Source organism: Excalfactoria chinensis, chromosome 11 (assembly GCF_039878825.1).
Source record: "Excalfactoria chinensis isolate bCotChi1 chromosome 11, bCotChi1.hap2, whole genome shotgun sequence".
Lineage (NCBI taxonomy): Eukaryota > Metazoa > Chordata > Aves > Galliformes > Phasianidae > Excalfactoria > Excalfactoria chinensis.
Genome location: NC_092835.1, coordinates 9,835,001 through 9,847,097, shown reverse-complemented (window position 1 = coordinate 9,847,097; position 12,097 = coordinate 9,835,001). Strand labels below are relative to the sequence as shown.

Genomic DNA, 12,097 nt, shown 5'->3' with positions numbered 1-12,097 from the left:
CTATTTTCAATTCACAAACCATTGGTGGGATTTTGTTTTCTTTTTCTAATGTAGAGTATGCAGATGCACTTAGAAAATAATACACAGTAGTTCAGTTGTCTTCAGAAGGTACAAAAATATACATGATATTTTTTTCTGTATGCAAATAAAATTCCTTATCCTAAAATGAAAGCGTGCACAATATCTCTTGGAAGACTCTTAAATCCCACTGTTAAAAAATTACACTACATTGGGGAATTAGGTTCCTAATATTTGTATTTGGAATGCCAAATGTGAGCAGATTTTATACTATTTTCAACAAATTAAATACAAAAATGTAAAATGTTTATGAAGCTCAGGCTTCTATTTCGGGGCTTTTATATATAAATATATTTTTTTTTTCTTATTTTTTGGTAACTTAATAATTCTGCATCTATTTCTTTTTAAAAACAAAATAAAGTGATGAAGTAAGCCTGGAAATGCAAAACCTAATGTTTTTCAGTTTTCTTCAAAAGCATATATAAAATTCCCTGGAGATTCACATCTACCAGAAGCTTAATAAAATTATTTAGATTCTTTATGTCCCATACGTTAGATGTATTTTTAATGTGTACCTCTTAAAACAAAGCAAAAAGTTGTCAGATATTGTATTCTCTTCTTACCACTGTTAATAGTTTCCTAGACAGTGCTATCATAGAAACAACATGGCATGTTGTGATCAATGAAAGCTTGTTTCTCACATGGCATGATGTTTCCCTTGGATTCTCATCTCCCACTAGTGCCTGCTGTGAAATTTTGTCAGTTCTTTTACCTTCAAGGTTTTCTTGTCCTCCATGTTGTAAACTGCTGTGTTATCTTCCCGAATCAGCCTTCCTGTCTTCTTTGCCGCTTCACCTCCCACTTCTTATGGAACAAGAAGGCTATCTTCATCTTCCCCTTCTGTCCCTATGTCTGATAACTTGCTGCTCTCTCACTGTGTAGCACAGAACAAGGTAATGAACAAAATAAAGCAGATAGTGAATTCCAGCGAGATTCACACAAATCTGCAGTTGAAGAAAGGCAAGTAGAAGTCTCTTCAAAACAGTTCAGTTATCTGACTTTGTATTTCTAAACCAGACAGTTCGTATGTCAGAGAAAAAAAAAAGTAAGACTGAATGTATGTGGCAACTTCTAGCATTACAATAAGGCAAAGAGGTCAATTAATAACCATGTTGTTTAAGGATCTATTTCCCCAGTTTTGCAGCTTTCTTGAGCTAACTAGTAATGCCATCAGGTACAGCCTGAGCCCTAAGGAGCAGACCACAATTGCACAAAGCAACGAAGACCACTCCCTCTTCTTCAGCTCTGTGAATTCACAGGGGCTAATAAGCCCAGGAGATGGAGGTCTCAGTTATAAAGGAGGAGCCCTGCACCAGTCCTGCTGGAAGAAATTCCTCTATGGGTAGTAAAGAAGGGTATACAAGTCCTCACAGAGCTAAGAACAAAGCCCAAATCACCTCAAACTCTCATTGAAAAGATGATTGATTCCGTTCTATTTTGCTTCTTCCAGCAGAACACTGCAGAATATTTTCTCTGCTGCTTGCCACCAAGTTTACTGCACTTGTCTGCCAAGTTCTGTAGTTGTCAGATGAACATGAACTCCCCCCAACAGCGTACACCTATTTTCCTTCTGATGCAAATTCTCCTTTTCACTAGCAGTACAAATCAGAAAAATGCATATAATTCTTATTTTCATCTGATACTGAATAAAGCTACTTAAAGCTTATGCCAAATTAATAATCTTTTCTTGGCAATTTCACACCATGATTCCATGCCAACTTTTGTTTAACAAGCAATGCTATTAACAGAGAAAATACAATATTTTTTTTGTTGTTGTTTCTCCTTTGAATTTATTTGAATTTTCTGACGTAGTGAATTCCCCCATGTATATATGTACCTAAAAACTGAACAAAGGCACAGCAGTTGCATCATTTCCATGAGAAGTGCTAATGTACTCAAGTTTTAGACAGCTTAGGAGGTTTGTTGGTTTCTTTTACATATTAATATCACTACTGAAAATGGAGATTCAGCATACAAGCTTAAGACTCACCTCTAAGACTGCCCTTTCAGGCACTCAAAGAGCTGGAGTTTCTGAGAAGACCTCACCTCTCAGTGCTACCCGGGAAGTAGAAATGAGTTAGAAAGGAGGCTAAGCTAGTCAACAGATTATTCTCCTGGCACAGGGAACACACTGCTGCTAACGTGCCAGCTCTCCTACTGCCACCCACCATCTCAGCATATGGGGTGTGTCAGGAGTAAAAAGGCAGCAGAACTGTATTTCTTTTTCCCCTCATACAGCTCAGTTAAATCACTGACACTTCTGGTAGCTCTAAGAATTGCTGATCAGCAGAGCAGAGACTGCAAGGTCAGGGATGAGAGGAATAAAGGAATAGTATCTTCCCTTCCTCCAGGCTGAGGATCAGCCCTTGATCCTTACTATCATCATTAGCTCAAGAGAATATTTTGCAAGTCTGCAAGCAAAAACAAAGTAGAAAAAACAATCATGCTACTCATGGTGGAGTGTACAACAAAATCAAGAACAACCTGGCATCTTCTACTTATCCAGTTCTTCTTTATCTTCCAGTGCTGCTACAACTCAATACAAACCCTTCTCACATCCATCCCATCTATTATGATATTTGCTGAACAAGAATCCTTAACCTGTATCTTTTTTCTCTCTTTTGAGTTGTACAGATGGTTTGCTTCTTTGGAATTGTATGAGAATGATTTGAGCATTATCACTTGCCATCATCCTGTGACATTCTCTTATAATTAGTCCAGTTGTGTCAAGTTCTTTGTTGAAGATTAATCTCACATCTCCAGCGTTGTCTCTCTCCTCTTGTTAGACTGTGCCCCAATTTTTCTCTCTGAACAGCTATAAAATGTCTCCCAAAATTGCTCTCTACGATCTACCATATTCAAACAAATGTAACATTGTTGAGGAACCACAGCTGAACTCAATGACTGAAAGTCACTTCTCATCACTGACTGAATGCTTCCAATAGCCCACATTTACACTTGTAATTAAAGCAATAGAGTTCACACCACCTCTCAGAAGTAACAGCTTTTGTACTGCTTGCTTGTTTACACTTAATGCATTTGGGATACTGACCAGATTCTTTATGAGCCTCCCTGAATGAGGACATCCAGAGAACTTCCAAGAAGTAGTCTTGCCCCACTGTGCTTCTGTAGGGAACGAAGGGATTGCCTTTTACAGTTCCTGAAAAGGTGCAGTGTGTCAAAGAACTGACACTGAAGTATCTGAGTGTTTCTGCAAAAAGGATTCAAAATGACATAAAAATAATAATCTCAGTTTAGTGTCATCACTAGGTTTCAGAGTTAACAATTCATCGGGGAGTAATCTGAATTTGAAAGATTTCCATATCAAAACACAAGCAAAACGTAATCCAAGAACTTACAGAACTTAATAGCACTATAGGAAAAAAAACAAAACAATACCGTTTCCTAACTGCAGCTGACTTCTGGAGAAAGAAAGTACTTGTGCTTGATCTTTGCTCTAGGTTTTCCGCAAGGAATGCTAACAGTGCTCTCTGTAATATTCTAGAAAATAAATGGTGGCTATCAGAATAATTTTATACTGCACAGTAAAGATAAAAGAATTGGATGTCAAGTAGTGACTGCGAAGTGACAAATTTTGTATGACAATATCAGTTTCCTCAATATCCATTTAACACTTTCCTAAAAATACTAATAACAAATGTTAATAAAGGTAATTTTACTCTGATGATTACCTGCCTTCTCATGTTTTTTCATATAATTTGCCTGACTATTTTGTTTTTTCTTTCACTATATCTTCATATAAACTCTTTTTTCCATGTTCTTTACCTTAAAAACTATATCTTAGTCACTGGCTAAACAACAGCTCCACACCAGAGATTCATTTCTTTTTTTCAAAGCAATCCTTAAGCAGCTGAAATTTGCAAATATCCAGCATTTCTGAAAATCAAATTCTTTCTTCTCCAGGCAATGCCTATATGAAGTTACATTAATTTGCACAGTCTAATCATACTGATTTAGCTACCTATATATCAAACTGAAGTGCAGCCACACCACTTTGCAGTGCCAGCAGAAGGTACTTCTGCTGTTAATCATTGTACAGCTCAGTACTTGGTTTGAAATACCCACTCATTACATAGCCTATGGTACAGTATTCCATTCCTCAGCACTGTCCTCCCATCCCTGCTATCTGCTCAAGCGCTTTACTCCCAGATTGCCTGTTCTGTTGAGGATAGCTAATGTCCTCTACGACATACAGTTTCAGTAGCATCACTTGCAGAAGCGATAGCAAATAGAGAGAACAAGGGACACCAATATCTATTTTTAGCAATTTCCATTGTGTATTCCTTATTTATTCTGCTTACATACTCTAGGAGCATCTCCTCTTCTCCCTTTGATCATTGAATGCCTGACCACAGAATTGCAAGTAAGAAAGATCTTTGTACAGTTCACACAAATTGAGAAACCCTGCTCAAACCAACTCTTATGTAATAACAATAATCATCACCCTTATTCCTGAGCATCACAGGAAGACGTATAGGGAGAAAGGCAGAGGTGAAAAAAAAGACTGCTAAATTGCAGTTTAGAGTGGGAAAAAGAATGAGTCCACAATAATGGAGTTAATTCGTTTCCAGGGAAGATTACTCTCAGTATGATACCCTTTAAATGAAACTTTAGCATAGAATATTCTAGGCACAAATGTTTGCATGGACAGTGAGTTGCAGGAAGAAAAGTGGAACGGCTCTGATCCCTTCAAAAATAGTTTCTTCTCTTTTTATATTACAATTGGCCACAAACACAAATATACTAAAGCTCATCATCACTTCTTTTACTAGAAATGTCCTAGGCTGCACTGAATTTAAAATATCACAATGCTGAAACAAAACCAATGATCCTCAGGAATAGGAGTCTGAATGGCAGAGTGCTAGCACTTTTGCCAGAGAGGAAATGAACACAACACTGAACTGGACATAGTTTTTAAAGCAGGTCTGACTAAAGAATCATCATTCATGAAACAAGTTTTATAGGAGAAATGCCTCAATTTGAAATACAATCATAAATTTAACAGGACATTTGTAATATCAATCATTGCAATTCACTTTGACTTTTGGATTTGTGTTGATGTTTGGTTTGTTTGGGGTTTTTTTGTGCTCTGGTTAAAAATTATAACATTTTTAATAGCTGGATATATTTATATCAGATTCACTAAGTACACAATCTTCAAATTTTACATTTACACTTAATCACAGTAGCATGATAACAGAATGTGAGAACAGCTGATGTTCTTAAATTGCACGCTTTCCAAATCCACAATAGTCCTGATGCATTTATAAGATGCATCTATACAATTATTATGCTGTACAACATACGGGTATTTCACTAAAGCAATCCTCTTAGAAATACTTTATGAGGGTTTTACAGTAACCCTCTACATTTTGTTTTGATAAGGGGGGGAGGGAATAAGGGTGGGGAGGGGAGAAAATTTCCACATTGCGGATTCAGTCAGGCGGAGGACATGACTTGTGCAATCCTAATAAATCAGAGCATTCCCGTGTGGCAGAAGCAACAGGGGAATAGTGTAAGAGCAGTGCTGCATGTTGACCTAAGCAAGAGCTTATCGAGAAATGATGTCCTCTTAAACAGACTCCTGTAGAGATGTTCTGCATTTCCTCTGACAAATTGTTAAGTGCCCTGACTGTAACATTCCTAACAAAATAGGGCTGATTTAGCAATGCACAAACTGCCCATTATCCTACTGCATAAAAAGGCCATTTAAAGCAAAGCCTTAGGACACTGGCCCACTGGAAACAGTACATCTGAAAAATTATCCCCATCTTATGCCACCAACGCTGCTAACTACCCTGGGGAATATACCCCATTTACAATACAGACAAATGTTAACTTTAATGAGTTTTAAAACCGCCATTTTTCTTTCATGACTTTGATAATGCTTGAAAACTTAAACAAATACTTTGTCTATTTTTTCACCTGGGATATCATCTAACTGATATTGCCACAGCATTTGTTTTCAGCTGCCCTTGTCTTTCTCTTGATCAAGTCATAACGTGTTGTACAAGTACAATTAAAAGGTACACCCACTCCAAAAAAATACTGAAAAGATTAAACTATCTATTTTAATAAACTATTCTGGTCTGAGAACTTTGTGTGCCAAGATTACTTGTCATCATCTTCCCAAGAGATGGAGTACCTTTTAAAAAGTATCTCTAATGAGATCTACAAATCTGTGCGCAGGACAGCTTACTTTATTGTGTTTATAAAGATAAAAAAAAATATTTTTAAACAGATTATGATTCTTGGGACTGATAAAAACACAATGGCTTTAAGGTCATTGGGAAGTGTTAATAAAAGTTTTCATAAAATATGATGACTCTCAAGGAGTAACGTTTGGGCGTAAAAAATAAGTATGAAAGTATATTTTCTTCTGTGGTAAACACTCAGTTTTTCTACACGTAGTTAATTTTCCAAATCCTTTGTTTATCTGTTGGTGAACATTTCTAGCTGTTTGATAACCATCAGGGATGGCATTACTATTAGCTAGTGCAGCGTCTTTGCCTCTACTTCATTCATTCTTTTACAAGTGTCATTGAAAGAGAACACTCATCTGCATTAGTCATTAAGACCACATTTTACATCCTTAATATGCCTGCCAGTGACTGACATCCAAAAAATCTTCACCTAAGTCATACAGGAGCAAAAATTGTTAGAATCCTCTAAGAACAATACCCTCCTGTGACATGATACAGTTTTCATGACAAAAAATAATGGAAAACATAGAAAATACAGGTGATATTTCTAAAGCTGATTATTTGCCAGTAAAGTAGCATATTATACATCTCTTATTATCACCTTGCATTCTTTTAGCCTGGTGTTTTGTTGCTTCAATATCTAACATAAGCCACAAGCTGAAAGGAAATGTCTTTTCAAACAAGAATTTTTGGACAAGTTAGATTACGTTAATGAAATAAACATCAGATCATCAGTTTTCACATGTAGACAAAGTATTGGGAGAAAGCCAGTGCCCTTCTAGCTTATTTTCTCTACCTGTGACCAGATTTGAAAATAATAACTAAAGAACCATTTCTATATATAGAGAAAAAAGTCTTGAAGCATGCATCTATTAATTGCAGAGTATTGACACCTAGATATTTATTCAGTACGGACACACACATTTTTTATTCTAGGTAAAGTTCTGGCCTTGAAATTGCTATTAAAAAAAACCAAAGATTTAGCAGTAAATTGATAACTCAGGTAACACATTTAATCTCATTTAAAAAGAAGTAGAGAAAAAAAGGTTAGAGCACTAGCAACTGATTATCTTGTCAGTCTTGTATCCAAAGTATGAAAGTCTCAAAGTAGATTCTGAAAGCACGCAATGTACAGAAGTATAAGTTTACAAGAAAGTGGTGAACACAGAATTAGTTTGAGTCTGACAGAACAGATATTTCAAAACAAACCAGTATCATGGAAATAATTACAATACTTCAGTTATGTAATTTCTAGGGAGTGAGAGAAGTGCACTTAGAGAAATTTTTATCAAGACCTCTTTAAAAAATAAAAATAAAATAAAATAAAAAAAATCATTTGAGGTCTGACTTCCTAGAACTGCATTTGCAAATCTTCCTAATGTAAAAGAACATTTTTTAGGCTGACCCCATAAACAAACATTTTCAGGGCCCACATTTCAACAAGAATGCAAATATTTTAGCAGCATTTCCAAACAGGGCAGATCAATTCAGTTGGAGACCTTCGGAACCTTTTACAGTTTAAATATCTTTGTATTGGCAAGAAGATTGTATACAAACTATTCCATGAGATATAACACACGACTAATTTGAAGAGAATAAATAAAAGATTGGCAAGTGTCATGGAAAAACATTGCATAATACAAGCCTCTACAGAGAAAACTACATCCATCCATCCCAGCCAAAACTATGACAACTATGAAATTGCCATTTATTCATTTTCTTCTAAAGAATCAGTACAATCTCACTGAGAAAATTAATTTGGATTTATATTAAGGACAATCAACCACCATCTCTGAAATCAAGAAGTGCACAGTTTATGGTGTAAATGCAACTTTCATTTTCTCTCATACAGACATCAGATAATGATTACCTGCCTTGTTCCGCTTACAAAGCCATCTAACAAGGTCCCAAAGTCTGCAAATTAAAGTTTGATACCCACATCTCTACACAGAAATAACACAAAGAAACTGTGATGTATTCTGTAAGGGTACCTACAAGTCAGGGTACACAAAAATGGGCACAAGCAGAATGAAGATATCAGAATTGAATCAAATCCATACCAGGCTCTGTCTCCCAGACAGACCATTTTAAAAGAAAGGTGTGGACAAGCCCTGTGAATGATTGAAAGGGACATGATGGGTACCAGGGCCTTTGCTTAGCTCCACCAGCCAACATAGAAGAGAGAACATGAACTGCAATTTTGCAACCCCCACCTCTCTTGCAGACCATCCGCACTAAAACTGACCTGGATTTAAATAACCTTTGTCCTCAAGGATTGCAAAAATGAAAAATAAAGCCACACAGAGCAAATATAGGGAAGACTATTCAAACACGTGCCAACAAGTACAGTGGCAACTGTAGTAAAGAAATTCACAGAAACACAAACTTCACACAACTTCTTACTCCTTATAGAAAGCACATAGAGTCAGTACAATAAATTCACAAGCTCCACTCCACCCACATGTTTTGGAAGTGCATCTGCACTAGACTGTGTGGCCAAGTACAGTTTAAAGCAACAACAGTTCAGAATGATAATAGCTGCCAACAACTTCCAAACGTTGATGCAGGTTGATCCAAGATCTGCATCATCTCCTTTAGGTATAGAACGAGATGAGGAGCGATACAGCAGAAACATTTGGAGGTTGAATCCACTTGCTTTCCAAGAGCTCAGGGCAAAGCTCCTGCACCAGACTGAGTGGAGCCCTATATCACAAGGCACATCACAGAGATGGCCAATTCAGATGAAGCGCTCAGAACTCATCTAACCTTTTTTCTCATTTCCAAATACTTCCCAGGTCTATATGTGTACTTCCTCCAGTATTTTGTTTATGACAAATATGTGTGTCACCTAGTTTCCTTCACTCAGACAAAAGCAGCCAAAATGTACTTGATAGGATATACTTACACAGACTGAGCATACATGGTAGTAAATTCAAGCATAGCATAAGTTTCTAGAACCCAGCTCAGAGGTTAGTAACTGTCCCTATAACACAACATTGTTTTGCATATGTTGTTTTTCAAATAGAATTAAATATTACTTCAGTGTTAGAAAGGAGTTTTATGCTTTGTACAAAACATTAAGGCAGAGGAGAGGAACTGGAGATTAGTCTCCGTTACTTTAAAGATTTATAAAATGTAGAAATAAAAACTTCATGAAAAGTTTCTCTTACAGGCTTTGAGTCATTAATAAATAAACATGATTTATTGTTTGAGATAGATCTCTGAGTCTGGTGTCTTGTTTCACCTAATATTCACTAGTAAAAGTTACAGGCTAGTTTTCCTGGGACAGGAGAACAGCTGCTTGATGTTCTGGTTTATAAAAGAGGCCAAGAGAGGGTGTATTTGTTGTGGAATTAATTGTCCAAATTAAGCACATACTGTTTTTCCAACTTACGCTGGGAAACTATGTGATTTAATAGATACGATAAATAGCTGGTGAGAATAACAAAGGATGATTTTGGGCCACCCCTGTAGCATGCAGGCTGTCAGCAAAGTTTGGGTAAATATCATTTCAGCAAAGAAAGGAGTAGAATCCGGCAGTGAGAATCAGCTAACAACCATTTTGCAAAAGCCTTTCTTCTAAAGCAGCCACCAAAGGAAGCATCTTCACCTTGTGAACCCAAAAAAAGAAAGAAAAAAAGAAACGAAAAAAAAAAATCCACACACAAAAAAAAACAGAATTGGCCATCCAATAACAACACATTCTAATTTCCAATATTTAAATTGGTAATGAGGAAGGTGTTTTGTCTGAATTTCCATTTCTTTCAGGGCCTAATTATGAAAGACAGAAAAAAAATGTGCTATGCACTCTCTTTCACATCTCATTACATTTATTCAGCTTTATTACTAATTCTTTGTTAATATAATTTTCACCCTGGGAACTACATTTTTTGTCTAGTTACCCTGATACATGAAACCCTTAAAGCAGGAAGTCCTTGATCACCACATCATATTTCTCACGGTATTTTAAAATGACACTCACCATATTGTTAGAAGTAGGTTCTATCAGCAGGCTGCTCTCTGGAGGTGTTCTTTCCCTCTCTCTCTCAGGTGCCTTAAAGAAGTTTTATCTAGCACGGTGGCCTGGAGAGACAGGGAACAGAAAGAGAATTGAAACGCTCATATACGTGTGCAATCCATCCCTCCCCACCTCAGGTTCTGCTGTGATACATTTTACTTTAGCAGCGTGGCCCGGCAAATTAACTGATGCAGTGGCAAACTTTAACCCCCGGTCTCTTAATCCTGCCACTTGTTAGAGATGGAAGCCAAAGAAGCATTCGCAGCTCCTCATCTCCAGTTAGTTTGTACAAGTTCAGTAAGCAGGTCCCTTAAGGAGCTAAAGAGGAAAACTGCAGCAAATGTGCATGCACTCACAATGAAATAGCAGCCCAGAGGACAAGCGCTGTAATCCCACCAATGATGTTCCAAACCCATGATGGCTACCAGCCGACAATACCCACAGACCTCAATCCATTTTTATTGTATTCAGGCTGCAGTGTTATATTTCCTGCCTCCCTTTAGCACCACACATACAGTGTACTTGAAAACAAAAATCTATAATATTGATCCCACAATGTCACCACAATTATTCTTTTGAAACAGCCATTGAAAACAAATTACATCTGCACTGCCTTTTCATCCGATTGCTCTGGGTGAGCAATGCTCACTGTAGCCGCTAGCATTTTCAGTGTTAGCACTGTGTCACTAAAGACGGTACAGGGAAAAGAAAAAAGAAAGCAAGCATTGGTAACATATTTAAAGGGGGGAGAAGGCAGGAGGGGGAAGCCATCAAATCATCAAATTACCAACATCGTGAGAAGCCCCTCTCACCTGGTGCAACATTGAAAGCTCTCAGTTTTCCCTATGCAAACTGAGATGATGCCAAGAGTCACACAGTAGCCAGATTTCCTTCTGATGGCGTATAAGCTCAGCTTTTTTTTTTGCACAGTAAACCAAATATAGTTGTTACACTAATTAAATTGACAAAAATTCAAAGAGGATCTCGTTTTCAGGTAGTCTATTTATTACTGTATGATGACAAAAAATACTGTTTGTAACAACAGGATTTTAACCTCATGTAACATAATTCTATTGACAAACTGTAAGACTTTCTTGACAAGGAAGAAGCGATTAACGCAGAAGCGATGGCTGCAGAACAAACCCACCCGTTCCGATTAAAGCAACGACATGACAAAACTCCAAGGGAATTCGACCAGAAGCAGCAGAGGCCTTTCAGCACCAATAGCAAGAATACGCAGATGAGGGGGAGCAGGAGGGGCAAAGCCCACTTTCTTTAATGCTGATTTTCCAATACATATTACTTTTTACCCCAGTAATGTTTTAGTTCACAACATCAGATCAGTGAAATTATAGCAACTCCCATAGCCTGAACAAACCAGCATAATTTTATAGAGAAAACCCTGTCAGCAAATACTAACTTTCATGTGCTCATTAATGGTTTTGTTTGTAAAAATATGTACCTCATCAACAATTAATTCTTTTTTTTGGCAGCACAGTTGTTGGCCAAGGGAAAATGCTGTTGTATAGCCGTGACCACACAAGTCACAGTGGTGGGCTCCTGCAGCGAGGAAACGATAACTTTGGAGTATTAAGAAAACCAATAGCCTTGTTGACATGAACATGGGAGCCTAACCCCTGAAGCCTCCTGATATGAAGCATTGATTTTTCTGTCTGGGTACAGTTCTAAAGCCATTCATTCTCTATGGTCAGGACTCACAGGGCCAGAGGAAAAAATAAAAAAATAAAAAAATCTGTTCTTTCCACTTTTACCTCCA

The 12,097-nt window shown here is 37.2% G+C and overlaps 1 long non-coding RNA gene across 1 annotated transcript in view; it reads right to left on the bottom strand.

The window, feature by feature from the left end:
• Positions 1-797: 797 nt before the first annotated feature.
• The window catches only part of LOC140257139 (uncharacterized), a 109,167-nt gene continuing 97,867 nt past the window's right edge, over positions 798-12,097 (bottom strand). Inside the window, exons 2-4 of the long non-coding RNA XR_011904974.1 lie at positions 10,285-10,385; positions 3,131-3,289; positions 798-952 (exon numbers count right to left, since the gene is read on the bottom strand). This is a non-coding gene — a long non-coding RNA (uncharacterized lncRNA). The remainder of the gene's footprint in view (positions 953-3,130; positions 3,290-10,284; positions 10,386-12,097) is intronic.